General features: G+C 45.9%; 1 non-coding gene across 1 annotated transcript; it reads left to right on the top strand.

Moving 5' to 3' along the window:
- The first annotated feature begins 595 nt into the window (after positions 1-595).
- trnastop-uca (transfer RNA opal suppressor (anticodon UCA)) lies at positions 596-682 on the top strand. Its single transcript has one exon. It is a non-coding gene; the product is annotated as a tRNA-Sec (tRNA).
- The last annotated feature ends 16,327 nt before the right edge of the window (positions 683-17,009 follow it).

The following is a 17,009-nucleotide window of genomic DNA, read 5'->3' as shown; positions in this document are numbered from 1 at the left end:
GTTCAGCGTGGACTCAGTGGGCCAAAGGGCCTGTTTTCTGCGCTGTATCACTAAAAAGGATGGGTGACGTTTCGGGTCGGGACCCTTCTTCAGGTGAGGCAAGCTTGGCTCCTTCGACAGCATGGGCTAGCATGGACGAGTTGGGCCAAAGGGTAAAATTTCCCTGCTGTGTGACCCCATGAGTCTGGTACCTTGCTTGCAGCTTCTTAAGAAATGCTGCAGTTTTTATAAAGAAGGGTGCAAATGTGTACTGCATAGCCACAGCAAAAAGGAGACAAAGGTCAAATTGACCCAGCAGGATAATCCTGCAATTTTACCCTTGCAACCGATTGCAACATCACATTTAACATCCGCATCTGGGAGCCACGACAAGGCAGCCAATCATTTGGCCGCTGTATTTGCATACGGCTCAATGTTTGACGTTCAGGGGCACAGTAAATAAGCCGGAATTAATTACAGTGGATTCTGCAGTCGTTAAATGTGCGAGTGGAGTAAAATGACTGCATGAAAGGGTGAACTAAATTTTCAACATCCTGGATTAAAAGTGGTCGGGTTATTAGTGCCTTATATACAACTAGAGCACTATTATACCTGTGCCTGGATGATCCTCAGTGGTCTGGGGTGCAGGCTTCAAACCTGTAGCTGTCTAGCGACAGAGTGGTTCAATTCCACCTTCCGGGCGTTGCCTTTATCTACCTGTTTCCTCATTCACGGTGTGTAGCAATGGTGGCTTGCTACTCTGTTCTATATTGAATTACAAAAGATCCCAAGATCACTTTATGCTGATTTGCAAAACCTCCCCAATAATTACTTTACTATTTCAACCCAATACAGACACAAAAAGTCAGTTTGAATAAGGGTCTCGACCCGAAGCATCAACTATTCTTTACTCCAGATATGCTGATTTGTTGCTGAGTTACTCCAGCTTATTGTGTCTATCTTCAGTTTAAACCAGCATCTGCAGTTCCTTCCTGTTCATACACATAGATACATGTACAATAGTGCCATTCAGCCTCTTCGAGCCAGTGCCACCATTCAACGTGCTCATCCACAAATAGTACCCTGTTCCTGCCTTCTCCCCAAATTCACAACTCTCTGGGTGAAAGGGTTTTTCCTCAAGTTAGACGTGCAGAATTAGGGCCATTCATTCGGTCCATCAAGTCTGCTCCGTCATTCAATAATCGCTGATCTGTCTCTCCATCTTAACCTCATTCTCCTGCCTTCTCCACGTAACCCTTGACACCCATTCTGAGGTTTTGAGCTCAGTTCATTGTCACATGTACCGAGGAACAGTGAAAAGCTTTTGTTGCATGCTAACCAGTCAGGGGTAAGATAATACATGATTACAATCGAGCCACCCACAGTGTTTAGATACATGATAAACCATGTTATAGGAAAGATATTGTCAAGCTTGAAAAGGTTCAGTGAAGATTTACGAGTATGTTCCTGGGACTAGAGGGTGTGAGCTATAGGTAGAGGTTGAGCAGGCTGGGACTATTCCATGGAGCACAGGAGGATGAGGGGTGATCTAATAGAGATGTACAAAATCATGAGAGAAATAGATTGGGTAGATGCACAGAGTATTTTACCCAGAGTTGGGGAATCAAGGACCAGAGGACATAGATTTAGTGTGAAGGGGCAAAGATTTAATAGGAATCCCAGGGCTATCTTTTTCACACAGTGGGTGATGGGTGTATGGAACAAGCTGCTGGAAGAGGTAGTTGAGGCTGGGACTATCCCAACGTTTAAGAAACCGTTAGACAGATACATGGATAGGACAGATTTGGATGGTTATGTTTGAGTAAGGGTGGGGGAGACATCCTACCTGGGGGCAGCGACAGCGGCCGGGCCTCTGGCACAAAGACCGGTCCTGTTGCTCAGAAGCGTAAGGAAAAGAAGAGGAGGGCAATTGTAATAGGGGACTCTATAGTCAGGGGGTCGGATAGGCGATTCTGTGGACACAGACAGGAGTCCCGGATGGTAGTTTGCCTCCCTGGTGCCAGGGTCAGGGATGTGTCTGAACGTGTCCAAGAAATCCTGAAATGGGAGGGAGAGGAGCCTGAGGTTGTGGTACATATAGGTACCAACGATATAGGTAAAAAAAGAGAAGAGGTCCTGAAAGAAGAATTTAGGGAGTTAGGTAGAGAGTTAAGGAGAAGGATTGCAAAGGTAACAATCTCAGGATTACTGCCTGTGCCACGCGACAGTGAGAGTAGGAATGGAGTGAGGTGGAGGATAAATGAGTGGATGAGGGACTAGTGCAGTGGGTATGGATTCAAGTTTCTGGATCATTGGGACCTCTTTTGGGGAAGGTGCGACCTGTACAGAAAGGACGGGTTGCACTTGAACTCGAGGGGGACCAATATCCTGGCAGGGAGATTTGCAAAGGCTACTGGGGAGACTTTAAACTAGTATGGTTGGGGGGAAGGACTCGAATTGGGAAAGCTAGCAGTCAGTGTGTGAGGCAGAGAATGGTAGCACTCTGACCCAAAATGTAGGGTAGAGAGAAGAAAAAGAAAATAAACAGAGAATAAGAGATGGTGGGTTTCTTAAATGTGTATATTTTAATGCTAGGAGCATTGTAAGAAAGGTGGATGAGCTTAGAGCCTGGATTGACACCTGGAAGTATGATGTTGTGGCGATCAGTGAAACACGGTTGCAGGAGGGCTGTGATTGGAAACTAAATATTCCAGGATTTTGTTGCTTCAGGTGTGATAGAGTTGGAGGGGCAAGAGGTGGAGGTGTTGCATTGCTTATCAGGGAAGATATTACAGCAGTGCTTTGGCAGGATAGATTAGAGGGCTCGTCTAGGGAGGTTATTTGGGTGGAACTGAGAAATGGGAAAGGGGTAGAAACACTTATAGGGGTGTATTATAGACCGCCAAATGGGGAGCGAGAATTGGAAGAGCAAATATGCAAGGAGATTGCAAATATTAGTAGTAAGCATAAGGTAGTGATTGTGGGAGATTTCAAGTTTCCACACATAGACTGGGAAACACATTCTGTTAATCGGCTGGATGGGTTGGAGTTTATAAAATGTGTGCAGGATAGTTTTTTGCAGCAATACATAGAAGTACCTACTAGAGAAGGGGCAGTGCTGGACCTCCTGTTAGGAAATGAGACGGGTCAGGTGGCAGAGGTATGCGTTGGGGAACAGTTCGGGACCAGTGATCACAATACCATTAGTTTCAATATAATTATGGAGAGGGTCAGAACTGGACCTAGGGTTGAGATTTTTGATTGGAGAAAGGCTAACTTTGATGAGATGCGAAAGGATTTAAAAAGGCGTAAATTGGGACAGTTTGTTTTATGGGAAAGATGTGGAAGAGAAATGGAGGACATTTAAAGGTGACATTTTAAGAGTACAGAATCTTTATGTCCCTGTTCGGTTGAAAGGAAATAGTAAAAATTGGAAAGAGCCATGGTTTTCAAGGGAAATTGGACACTTGGTTCGGAAAAAGAGAGAGATCTACAATAATTATAGGCAGCATGGAATAAAGGAGGTGCTTGACGAGTATAAAGAATGTAAAAAGAATCTCAAGAAAGAAATTAGAAAAGCTAAAAGAAGATATGAGGTTGCTTTGGCAAGTAAGGTGAAAGTAAATCCTAAGGGTTTCTACAGCTATATTAATAGCAAAAGGATAACGAGGGATAAAGTTGGTCCATTAGAGAGTCAGAGTGGACAGCTATCTGCAGAGCCAAAAGAGATGGGGGAGATAATGAACAATTTATTTTCTTCGGTATTCACCAAGGAGAAGGATATTGAATTATGTGAGGTAAGGGAAACAAGTAGAGTAGCTATGGAAACTATGAGATTCAAAGAAGAGGAAGTACTGACACTTTTGAAAAATATAAAAGTGGATAAGTCTCCAGGTCCGGACAGGATATTCCCTAGGACATTGAGGGAAGTTAGTGTAGAAATAGCAGGGGCTATGACAGAAATATTTCAAATGTCATTAGAAACGGGGATAGTGCCCGGGGATTGGCGTACTGCGCATGTTGTTCCATTGTTTAAAAAGGGTTCTAAGAGTAAACCTAGCAATTATAGACCTGTTAGTTTGACGTCAGTGGTGGGCAAATTAATGGAAAGGATACTTAGAGATAATATATATAAGCATCTGGATAAACAGGGTCTGATTAGGAACAGTCAACATGGATTTGTGCCTGGAAGGTCTTGTTTGACTAATCTTCTTGAATTTTTTGAAGAGGTTACTCGGGAAATTGATGAGGGTAAAGCGGTAGATGTTGTATACATGGACTTCAGTAAGGCCTTTGGCAAGGTTCCTCACGGAAGGTTGGTTAAGAAGGTTCAATGGTAGGGGATTAATGGAGGAGTAGCTAGATGGATTCAACAGTGGCTGAATGGGAGATGCCAGAGAGTAATGGTGGATGGTTGTTTGTCAGGTTGGAGGCCAGTGACGAGTGGGGTGCCACGGGGATCTGTGTTGGGTCCACTGTTGTTTGTCATGTACATCAATGATCTGGATGATGGTGTGGTAAATTGGATTAGTAAGTATGCAGATGATACTAAGATAGGTGGGGTTGTGGATAATGAAGTAGATTTTCAAAGTCTACAGAGAGATTTATGCCAGTTGGAAGAGTGGGCTGAAAGATGGCAGATGGAGTTTAATGCTGATAAGTGTGAGGTGCTACATCTTGCCAGGACAAATCAAAATAGGACGTACATGGTAAATGGTAGGGAATTGAAGAATGCAGGTGAACAGAGGGATCTGGGAATAACTGCACAGTTCCATGAAAGTGGAATCTCATGTAGATAGGGTGGTAAAGAAAGCTTTTGGTGTGCTGGCCTTTATAAATCAGAGCATTGAGTATAGAAGTTGGGATGTAATGTTAAAATTGTACAAGGCATTGGTGAGGCCAATTTTGGAGTATGGTGTACAATTTTGGTCGCCTAATTATAGGAAGGATGTCAACAAAATAGAGAGTACAGAGGAGATTTACTAGAATGTTGCCTGGGTTTCAGCAAATAAGTTACAGAGAAAGGTTGAACAAGTTAGGGCTTTATTCTTTGGAGTGCAGAAGGTTAAGGGGGGACTTGATAGAGGTCTTTAAAATGATGAGAGGGATAGACAGAGTTGATGTGGATAAGCTTTTCCCACTGAGAGTAGGAAAGATTCAAACAAGGGGACATGACTTGAGAATTAAGGGACAGAAGTTTAGGGGTAACATGAGGGGGAACTTCTTTACTCAGAGAGTGGTAGCTGTGTGGAATGAGCTTCCAGTGAAGGTGGTGGAGGCAGGTTCGTTTTTATCATTTAAAAATAAATTGGATAGTTATATGGACGGGAAAGGCATGGAGGGTTATGGTCTGAGCGCAGGTATATGGGACTAGGGGAGAATACGTGTTCGGCACGGACTAGAAGGGTTGAGATGGCCTGTTTCCGTGCTGTAATTGTTATATGGTGTTATATGGTTATATGTATCACGCTAAAGGGAATAATGTGAATAATGTTTAGTGCAAGGTAAAGCCAGTAAAGTCTGATCAAAGATAGTTCAAGGGTTTCTAGTGAGGTAGGAAGTAGCTCAGGACTGCTCTCTAGTTGTGGTAGGATGATTCAGTTGCCTGATAACAGCTGGGAAGAAACTGTCACTGAATCTGGAGGTGTGCGTTTTCACACTTCTGAACATCTTTCCCCGTAGGAGAGGGGAGAAGAGAGAGTGGCCAGGGTGCGACTGGTCCTTGATGATGCTGCTGGCCTTGCCGAGGCAGCGTGAAGTGTAGATGGACAGTAGACTGCAAGACAGTGAGGCTCATTATTTTACCTCTTTCTCCACAGATGCTGCCTGATCAGCTGGGGTATTTCCAAAACATTCATGTTTTCAATTCATTGTCGTTACCTGTGGTGTTGGTGAACCGTTCCTAATAGTGGTCGAACCCCACAGTTCACCAGACATGGTGGCACGGTGTCGCTGCGGTAGAGTTGCTGCCTTACAGTGCTTACAGCGCCAGAGACCCTGGTTCGATCCTAGCTATGGGTGCTGGCTTATCTATATGGAGTTTTTGTACGTTCTCCCTGTAATGGTGCATGGGTCTTCTCCAAGATCTTCAGTTTCCTCCCACATTCCAAAGACGTCCTGGTTTGTAGATTAATAAGCGAGTTCGGTATTCGGACCATGTCGGCTGTAAGCCTTGGCCGCCACTGCTCCGGGCCGGTGTCCCATCAGTCCAGGGCCACCCCGGCCATCTCCGGCCACCCCCGGACAGGGATGGGACACTCGGGAGGGGACAGGGACGGTCCAGTAGCAATTCAACGCCGGAGACCCGGGTTCGATCCTGACTACGGATGCACACACACAGCAGCACAGTTGCCAAGAATGTTTATTGCCAGTGACCTTTGACAAATCCCATGATTCCTTGCGTTTTTCAGAATACCGAACTCGGCTTGGTGTAAATGTAAAAATTGTCCCTCGTATGGGGTGCTGTTAACGTGTGGGGATCGCTGGTCGGTGCGGACTCGCTATTTCCACGCTGTATCTCTCAACTAAACTAGACAATCAAGAAAGTTCAACTTGAATAAACACATGTTATCGCTCGGACGATTACTTCATCCACATATTCACCAGATTAGTCAACACTGTGTGTGTCTCCATATCAGCTACTCCTCCAGCTTCCCCTTACTCTCACAGCTGGCTTTCAAGAGTAATTTTAATGCCTCATCGGTTCCTCAACGTATGCTGAGATGTGAACTTTGGTTGACTTGCATGTATGAAAGTCACAAAACTGTCTTTGCAGCCACAGCTGCCTAATTCATTTTAACGTCAGCAATTGTTGAGTTAACTGCGGATCTGGCAGTTAACTCTCCTTCAGTCTGAAAAAGGGTTCCGACCCGAAACGTCACCCATCCTTTTCCTCCGGAAATGCTGCCTGACCTGCTGAGTTACTCCAGCACTTTGGGTCTATATTCAGTATAAACTAGCATCTGCAGTTCCTTCCAATACAATGAAGATAACTATCTCCACAATAATGCGCACAAAATGTCCAAGACTTGGAAATGTCAAGGACTAGAGGGCATAGCTTTAAGGTGAGAGGGGCAAAGTTTAAAGGAGATGTGCGGGGCAGGTTTTTAAACACAGAGGGTGGTGGGGGCCAGGAACACGCTGCCAGGGGTGGTGGTGGAGTCTGATACGATCGTGGTGTTTAAGGGATTTTTGGACAGGCACATGGCTATGCAGGGAATGGTGGGATATGGATCAGGTGCAGGCAGATGAGATTAGTTTAACTTGCGTCATGTTTAGCACAGACATTGTGGGCAGAAGGGGCTGTTCTATGTTCTAATTTAGTTTAGAGATACAGAGTGGATACACGTCCTTCTGCACACCGAGTCCATGTTGACCAACGAACACACATACACTAATCCTATCCTACACACCAGGGACAATTTACAGAATCCAATTAACCAACAAACTTGTACCTCTTTGGGATGTGGGAAGAAACGGGAGCACCCGGAGAAAACCCACGTGGTCACAGGGTGAATATAGAAACTCCGTACAGACAGCACCTGGGTCTCTGACGCCTACTGTCCTATCACGCCTACTGTTTTCAAGCCTGGGTTTGGATGGCTTTTGATTTTTGGTTCATTGAATTCACTAGTTCAAGTTGGTACCTCTCTGCTGCACACAAAAACCGCTCAGATTAGGTCATAAATGCTGGCTTTACCAACAATACCCAAATCTCAAACTACCAAAGCATTCAGTTTCAAGCCAACCTACTGCTCCAAAAATCACTGGGCACAAAATAAACCTACAAACACGCACATCTGTGGGTGGTGCCCCTGGAGAAAGCCCATGCGGTCACAGAGAGGACATGCAAACTCCACACAGGCAGGACCCGAGGTCAGAATGGAATTGTGGGTCTCCGGCGCTGTGAGGCAGCAGCTCTACCTGCTGTGTCAAGGTGCCGTTGATAGACAAAGTGAGGATGTGGATTGTAGAAGGGCTAATGAAGGGCATATTATTACTGAACTAGAGTGAGGTTATAAAATGGTGCAGCACATAGGGATGGGATGCACCAGGTTAGCCTGCAGTAATTAGGAAGAAGAGTCAAGACCAGATACGTCTCCTATCCATGTTCTCCAGGAATGCTGCCTGAGCCGCTGAGTTGCTCATCACTTTATGACTTCCCTTGGTAAACCAGCATCTACAGTTCCTTGTCTCTACATTAAGGCTGATGAAATGTTGCCCAATATTGCAGGGAGTACAGAATATAAATGTGATGCAACTTCTGATGCAACTTCACGGGGCATTGGAAAGACAAAACATGAAGCACTGCTTACACCAAAAATGCTGGAGTAACTCAGCGGGTGAGGTAGCATCTATGGAGAGAAAGAATTGGCGACGTTTCGGGTCGAGACCCTTATTCAGTCTGAAGAAGGTTCTCGACCCGAAACGTCGCCAATTCCTTCTCTCCATAGATGCTGCCTCACCCACTGAGTTACACCAGCATTTTGTGTCCACCTTCAATTTTACCAGTATCTGCAGTTATTTCTTAAGCACTGCTTACAGCCTTGGTGACACAAGAGCAGGGCAGTTGCTAAGATCTGCTGTGATAATCCAGATTATAAAATTACAAAGAGTGTTCGTCAGATGGGTGGAGTTTTTTGCCCAGGTTGGGGAAGTCTAGATTTAAAGGGAAGGGGACACCTGAGATAGGTACAGCTTTAAGGTGAGAGGGGTTAAGCAGCATCTCTGGAGAACATGGATAGGTGACGTTTCATTTTGACTCTTCTTCAGACATAGGCACATGGATATGCAGGGAATGGATGGATTTGGATCATATGCAGGCAGAGGAGATTAGTTGAACTTGGCATCATGCTCGGCACGGACATTTTGGGCCGAAGAGCCTATTCCTGTGCTGTACTGTTCTCTGATAGACACAGAAAGCTGGAGTAACTCAGCGGGTCAGGCAGCATCCCTGGAGGAAAGGAATAGGTAACATTTTCGAGTCGAGACAATCTGAAGAAGGATCTCTACCCGAAACGTCACCCATTCATTCAGGAGTCAAGAGAGAGAGAAACTAGAGATATGGAAGGGTAGGGTGTGAAAACAACAGATCAAAGCAGATAATGGTCTAGGCAATGTAGAATGTTTCATTGTTGGCTGAGGGGAAGGTGACAACGAGGCAGACAAACAATAAAATGAATCAGGAGGCCAGTGAAACTAGTTGGAGAAGTGGGACGGAGTCTAAAGGTGTGCGTTTTCACACATCTGTGCCTCTTGCCTGTTGGAGAGACGAGATGAGGAGCGACCGGGGTATTTAGTTTAGTTTAGATTTAGTTTAGAGATACAGCGTGGAAACAGTCTCTTCGGTCCACTGAATCCGTACTGACCAGCGATCCCTATAAATAAACACTATCCCACGCACACTAGGGATAATTTACACGTGCACCAAGCCAATTAACCTACAACTCTGTCCGTCTTTCAAGTGTGGGAGGAAATCGAAGATCTCGGAGAAAACCCAAGCAGGCCAGAGGGAGAACGTACAAACTCACTTAGTTTTTCACCCAGAGAGTTGTGAATCTGTGGAATTCGTGGAAGCCAATTCACTGGACGTTTTCAAGAGAGTAGCTCTTAGGGCTAACGGAATCAAGGGATATGGGGAAAAAGCAGGAACGGGGTACTGATTTTGGATGATCAGCCATGATCATATTGAATGGCGGTGCAGCCTCGAAGGGCCGAATAGCCTACACCTGCTCATGTTTTCTATGTTTCCATGTCTTTGTTTCTATGTAACTCCAGACAGACAACACCCATAGTCGGGGACGGTCACAGTGGCGCAGGGGTAGAGTCGCTGCCCTGCAGCGAATGCAGCGCCGGAGACCCAGGTTCCATCCCAACTAAGGACGCTGTCTGTACGGAGTTTGTACGTTCTCCCCGTGACCTGCGTGGGTTTTCTCCGAGATCTTCCCAGGTTTGTAGGTTAATTGGCTTGGTATATGTAAACATTGTGCCTCGTGGGTGTAGGATAGTGTAGGGGATCACCAGTGGGCCGTAGTGCCTGGTTCCGTGCTGTATCTCTAAACTAAATCTAAGGCAACAACTCTACTGCTGCGCCACCGTTGATCACCAGCTAGCAGCTCTATGTGTGTCTACTGGTGAGTTCAGGAGAAGAGCCTTCAAAATGTCTGACGCACATTGTGGTCAGCTCATGAAGAGGGAAATTTAACCTTGACCACATCGCTCGACCAACATTAGCGGTGATTTTAAAAGCGAAGTTGATGTATGAAGAAAACCTTTTGGTGGTTCTGTTGTGGAGGTCAGAACTCAGGGGGAAAGAGGTGCTTTCCAACTGTACATGGAACTAAATGTCAAGTCATTGAGGCAGGGCACAAAGGCAATGTCATGTAAGATGGTTTGTAACTTGAATCAGAAAGTTCAGAAAAAAGCAAAACAGATTAATGCATTTCACAGGAAAAGTGATGGAGTAACTCAGCGGGTCACAAAACATATCTGGAGAGAGGGTGGTCAACACGGCTTTCAGTACGTTGGCCTTCATCAGTCAGGGCATTGAACATAGAAGATAGGCACAGAATGCTGGAGTAGGTCCTTCTCTCCAGAGATGCTGCCTGTTACTCCAGCACTTTGTGTCTATATCTTCGGTTTAAACCAGCATCTGCAGTTCCTTCCCACACATAGAAGTAGGGATATCACGTTACAGCTGTACAAGAAGCTAGTGAGGTCACAGTTGGAGTATCGCGTTCAGTTTGTGGTCGCCCGCTTATAGCCGCACGTGGACAACAGTACGGACTTGGCGCAGCTTGCCTGCAGACCGCTGCCGATAGCGACTGCACGCCTGTTTCATATGCCTCTTGCACACTAACTGACACTGATCAACGTTACGCCCAGATTGAAAAATAATTACTTGCAGTGAGTTTCAATTGCACAAATTTCAAGGACGTTATTTTTGGGAAGTCTGTGATTATTGAAACAGACCACCAGCGGCTGGTCACCATCTTGAATAAACCCATTCACGCTGCTCCGGCTCGCCTGCAACAGATGATGATGCAGCCGCAGCGGTTTGATTTCAACAGGCAAGGACATGCACATAGCGGACACACTATCAAGGGCCCCACGCAAAACCAGCAAACAACAACTCTCGGAACAGGACCAGTTCTCAGCAATGAAGGTATCGTATGTTCCTACTGATTGCCTAAGCAGCCTGGCAGAGCACATGGCTGCTGACGAGGCTTTACAATCGCTGTCCGCAGTCATCCGGCATGGCTGGCCGGATAAACAACACAGCACCCCGCTCGTGATCCGCCCATACTTCCTGGTTCGCGGCAAACTGGTATTACAGGACGGGATTACAGTCAAGGGCCACAAGGGCCACATGAGTATAGAAGTTGGGATGTAATGTTAAAATTGTACAAGGCATTGGTGAGGCCAATTCTGGAGTATGGTGTACAATTTTGGTCGCCTAATTATAGGAAGGATGTCAACAAAATGGAGAGAGTACAGAGGAGATTTACTAGAATGTTGCCTGGGTTTCAGCAACTAACTTCCAGAGAAAGGTTGAACAAGTTAGGTCTTTATTCTTTGGAGCGCAGAAGGTTAAGGGGGTTATTGATAGAGGTCTTTAAAATGATGAGAGGGATAGACAGAGTTGACCATGAACAAGCTTTTCCACTGAGAGGAGGGCTCGATGCAAACAAGGGGACATGACTTGAGAATTAAGGGACAGAAGTTTAGGGGTAACATGAGGGGGAACTTCTTTACTCAGAGAGTGGTGGCTGTGTGGAATGAGCTTCCAGTGAAGGTGGTGGAGGCAGATTCGTTTTTATCATTTAAAAATAAATTGGATAGTTATATGGACGAGAAAGGAATGGAGGGTTATGGTCTGAGCGCAGGTGTATGGGACTAGAGGAGATTATGTGTTCGGCACGGACTAGAAGGGTCGAGATGGCCTGTTTCCGTGCAAATTGTTATATGGTTATATGGTTATAAGGCAGTTTTTCCAGCTGTCCTCCGGGACAAGTACTTTAACGCCGTCCCCAGGGGCCACTCCGGCGTGGAGGCAACCGTACAACGGGCACAGAGCATGTTTTACTGGCCTGGTATGACCAAGTACATACGTGACGAAACTAGTCTGCACCATCTGCAAAAGCCTGACGCCACATCAGCAGAAGCAACCCTTACTGCCTGGTTCCTCCTCCTATTGTGGTCCATGAGGGCCACTGACATATTCGAATGGCATGGGAAACACTATCTGCTTCTTGTCGACTCGTATTCAGATCTACTCCAAACCATCACATCTGAAGCAGTTATCGAGAAGTTGCAACGCCATTTCTCCATGCACGGCTCCCCTGCATGCCTTCTATCCAACAACGGCAGTCAGTTCACCAGCCAGCATTTCGAAAACTTTGCACAACGATGGGACTTTCCACATATCACCAGCGGCCCTGAGTCTCCGCAGTCCAACGGACTCGCTGAACGAGCCATCTGAAGCGCAATTACCTTGCCACATCTGACGTCTACCTGGATCTACTCAATGTAAGGAACATTGCCAGGGATCCCGTACTGGGTTCCCCAGTCCAACAACTGATGTCTCGCCAAACCCATGCTGTCCTGCCTGTACACCAGCAGCTTCTGCAGCCACAGGTCCGTTCTCCGTACGCGGTCCAGAAACAACTACAATTCAAGCTTGACGCCCAGTGGGCAGGTTGTTCGGCTCCAGACCAACAAGGGCTATGGCCGTCTGTGTCACATCCACAGCCCTGCCAAAGAAGCACACTCCTACCTGGTTAGCGCGGACATGGCCATTTATAGACGCAACCGTCAACATCTCCTTCCAGTGAAGGAACCGTGTCCTGTGACTCCGCGCATCCAGAGGTTTCGTGTTTTGTATACCCACCCACTGCTGGGCCGGCTGCTCCACTGTTAGAGACTGTGTCCCCCCCGTGGCCTCCACAAGGCGTTCAGCGCCCAGCTCGTCTATTTCACCACCTCTACCCGACGGGTCCCTCCCTGGTCACTTCACCGGTGAAAGGAGGAGATGCGGACTTGTGCCGCACACGTGCCGGACGGGTCAACAGGCTGACCATTAGATACGGTGATTTTGTGTAACTATGGAAAGTGGTGAAATCATTGGACAAAGTCAGCATGGATTTACAAAAGGTAAATCATGTCTGACGAATCTTATAGAATTTTTCGAGGATGTAACTAGTAGCGTGGATAGGGGAGAACCAGTGGATGTGGTGTATCTGGACTTCCAGAAGGCTTTCGACAAGGTCCCACATAAGAGATTAGTATACAAACTTAAAGCACAAGGCATTGGGGGTTCAGTATTGATGTGGATAGAGAACTGGCTGGCAAACAGGAAGCAAAGAGTAGGAGTAAACGGGTCCTTATCACAATGGCAGGCAGTTACTAGTGGGGTACCGCAAGGCTCAGTGCTGGGACCCCAGCTATTTACAATATATATTAATGATCTGGATGAGGGAATTGAAGGCAATATCTCCAAGTTTGCGGATGACACTAAGCTGGGGGGCAGTGTTAGCTGTGAGGAGGATGGTAGGAGACTGCAGGGTGACTTGGATAGGCTGGGTGAGTGGGCAAAAAACATTTGGCAGATGCAGTATAATGTGGATAAATGTGAGGTTATCCATTTTTGGTGGCAAAAACTTCACTTTATCCATAAACTGGCCTCTTGGGAAAAGATGCAGCGAGACCTGGGTGTCATGGTACACCCGTCATTGAAGGTAGGCAAGCAGGTGCAGCTGGTTCTAAAGAAAGCGAATGGTATGGACTTTCATTGCAAAAGGATTTGAGTATAGGAGCCGGGAGGTTCTACTGCAGTTGTACAGGGTCTTGGTGAGACCACACCTGGAGTATTGCGTACAGTTTTGGTCTCCAAATCTGAGGTTCAGGACATTATTGCCATAGAGGGAGTGCTTTGAGACGGTTCACCAGACTGATTCCTGGGATGTCAGGACTGTCTTATGAAAAAAGACTGGATAGACTTGGTTTATACTCTCTAGAATTTAGAAGATTGAGAGGGGATCTTATAGAAACTTAAGGGGTTGGACAGGCTAGATGCAGGAAGATTGTTCCCGATATTAGGGAAGTCCAGGACAAGGTGTCACAGCTTAAGGATAAGGGGGAAATCCTTTAAAACCGAGATGAGAAAAACATTTTTCACACAGAGAGTGGTGAATCTCTGGAACTCTCTGCCACAGAGGGTAGTTGAGGCCAGTTCATTGGCTATATTTAAGAGGGAGTTAGATGTGGCCCTTGTGGCTAAGGGGGTCAGGGGGTATGGAGAGAAGGCAGGTATGGGGTACTGAGTTGGATGATCAGCCATGGTCATATTGAACGGAGGTGCAGGCTCGAAGGGCCAAATGGCCTACTCCTGCACCTCACATACAAAAATTTCTATGTTTCTATGTTTCTATCTATACTTCCCCATATGCATTATTAACGTTCCGGCTACCATATTGTTTCCACGTATCTATGCTTTATTTTGTTGCTACAAGGAAAGATGGAGATTGGTTATTTCCCACTAACCAATTGTAGTGCTTGTTAGTAGTTGCTCCGCCTAATATGCGATTTATATTACCAAGAGCTTGTCTACGTAAGTCAGTCTGAGTAGCTGCTAGTCACTGTAATGTTCGGTAGACCAATGCTGTGTGGACTTTAATAAACATGTGTTGTACCTTGCCGTGTGTACAGCTCCACTCGTTATGATCTAATGACCTTATGAAACGTCACCCATTTTGTGTCTATCTTCGGTGAAAAACTAGCATCCGTAATTCCTTCCTTCACAACTCCAACCATCCTACGCACAGTGGTCTGCGAACCAGCGCGCAGATACAAATAGTTTGTCCATGGCTAGGAAGGAACTGCAGATAGAAGAAGGGTCTCAACTCAAAACATTACCCATTCCTTTTCTCCAGAGATGCTGTCTGACCCACTGAGTTACTGCAGCATTTTGTGTCTATCTTCAGTTGATACATGGACTGCCTCTTCCTTAATCGCCACCTGCTTCCACCACCAGCCTCTGGGTGTGATAAGAGCTCCAACTGGTTCTTAACCTGGGGATGGTGATGGACCCTATGGAGGTTGTTTGGGACTTTGCTGGGAGTCATGAAGTGGACACAAATAACATATCAATGTGTTGAGCCCATGTTTAGAAGTCTAACAAAGGTACATACAGTATCTTGTTCACGTATGCACCTACTGGTGCCTAAAACGTTAAGAACCACTGAACTAAAAACTAACGTTTGTGCAGGATTGCAGCTAATAAAATAGACCATGATACTGTGGCATCACCTGTTTCTGTCAATAAAGTATCTTCCCACAGCATGGAAAAGGGCCCTTTGGCCCAACCTGTCCATGCTAAACAAGATGTCCCATATACAATAGTCCTACCTGCCTGCGTTTGGCCCATATCCCTCTATACCGCCTGTATCCATGGACCTGCCAAAATATTGTTTAGTTGCTGTTATAGTTACTGCCTCAACTACCTCCTCTGGCAGCTCGTTCCATACAGCCACCCCCCTTATTTTGGGATTGATATCCAAGATCATTTCAAGGAATGATCTGCTATCTCCAGTGCTTTATGTTTTTGCCGATGTCCACTGGTTGAATAAGACTCCATTATTTCTGGGCATTCGCTTTCTTAAAGGGCGGGCACGGTGGTGCAGCTGGTATTAGAGGCTGCCTTACAGCGCCAGAGACCCGGGTTCAACCTGACCTCGTGTGCAGTCTGTACGGAATTTGCACGCTCTCCCTGTGACCGCATGGGTTTTCTCCAGGTGCTCTGGTTACCTCCCACACTACAAAGACGTGCAGGTTAGTAGGTTATGTATAGGAAGGAACGGCAGATGCTGGTTTAAACCGAGGATGGGCACAAAATGCTGGAGTAACTCAGCGGGACAAGCAGCATCTCTGGAGAGAAGGAATGGGTGACGTTTTGGGTCTGAAAAAGGATATCGACCCGAAACGTCACCTATTCATTTTAACCATATAAACAATATAACAATTACAGCACGGAAACAGGCCATCTCGGCCCTACAAGTCCGTGCCGAACAATTATTTTCCCTTAGTCCCACCTGCCTGCACTCATACCATAACCCTCCATTCCCTTCTCATCCATATGCCTATCCAATTTATTTTTAAATGATACCAACGAACCTGCCTCCACCACTTCCGCTGGAAGCTCATTCCACACCGCTACCACTCTCTGAGTAAAGAAGTTCCCCCTCATGTTACCCCTAAACATTTGACCCTTAATTCTGAAGCAATGTCCTCTTCTTTGAATCTTCCCTATTCTCAAAGGGAAAAGCTTGTCCACATCAACTCTGTCTATCCCTCATCATTTTAAAGACCTCTATCAAGTCCCCCCTTAACCTCTGCGCTCCAGAGAATAAAGACCTAACTTATTCAACCTTTCTCTGTAACTTAGTTGTTGAAATCCAGGCAACATTCTAGTAAATCTCCTCTGTACTCTCTCTATTTTTTTGACATCCTTCCTATAATTGGGCGACCAAAATTGTACATCATACTCCAGATTTGGTCTCACCAATGCCTTGTACAATTTTAACATTACATCCCAGCTTCTATACTCAATGCTCTGATTTATAAAGGCTAGCATACTAAAAGCTTTCTTTACCACCCTGTCTATATGAGATTCCACCTTCAAGGAACTATGCACAGTTATTCCCAGATCCCTCTGTTCAACTGCATTCTTCAATTCCCTACCATTTACCATGTACGTCCTATTTTAATTTGTCCTGCCAAGGTGTAGCACCTCACATGTATCAGCATTAAACTCCATCTGCCATCTTTCAGCTCATTCTTCCAAATGGCCTAAATCACTCTGTAGACTTTGGAAATCCTCTTCATTATCCACAACTATCTTGGTATCATCTGCATACTTACTAATCCAATTTACCACACCTTCATCCAGATCATTGATGTACATGATAAACAACAAAGGACCCAACACCGATCCCTGAGGCACCCCACTAGTCACCTGCCTCCAACCCGACAAA

This window comes from Leucoraja erinacea, unplaced genomic scaffold (genome assembly GCF_028641065.1).
Source record: "Leucoraja erinacea ecotype New England unplaced genomic scaffold, Leri_hhj_1 Leri_333S, whole genome shotgun sequence".
Classification (NCBI taxonomy): domain Eukaryota; kingdom Metazoa; phylum Chordata; class Chondrichthyes; order Rajiformes; family Rajidae; genus Leucoraja; species Leucoraja erinaceus.
Note: the sequence above shows the minus strand (reverse complement) of the source record. Positions and strands in the feature narration are given on the sequence as shown.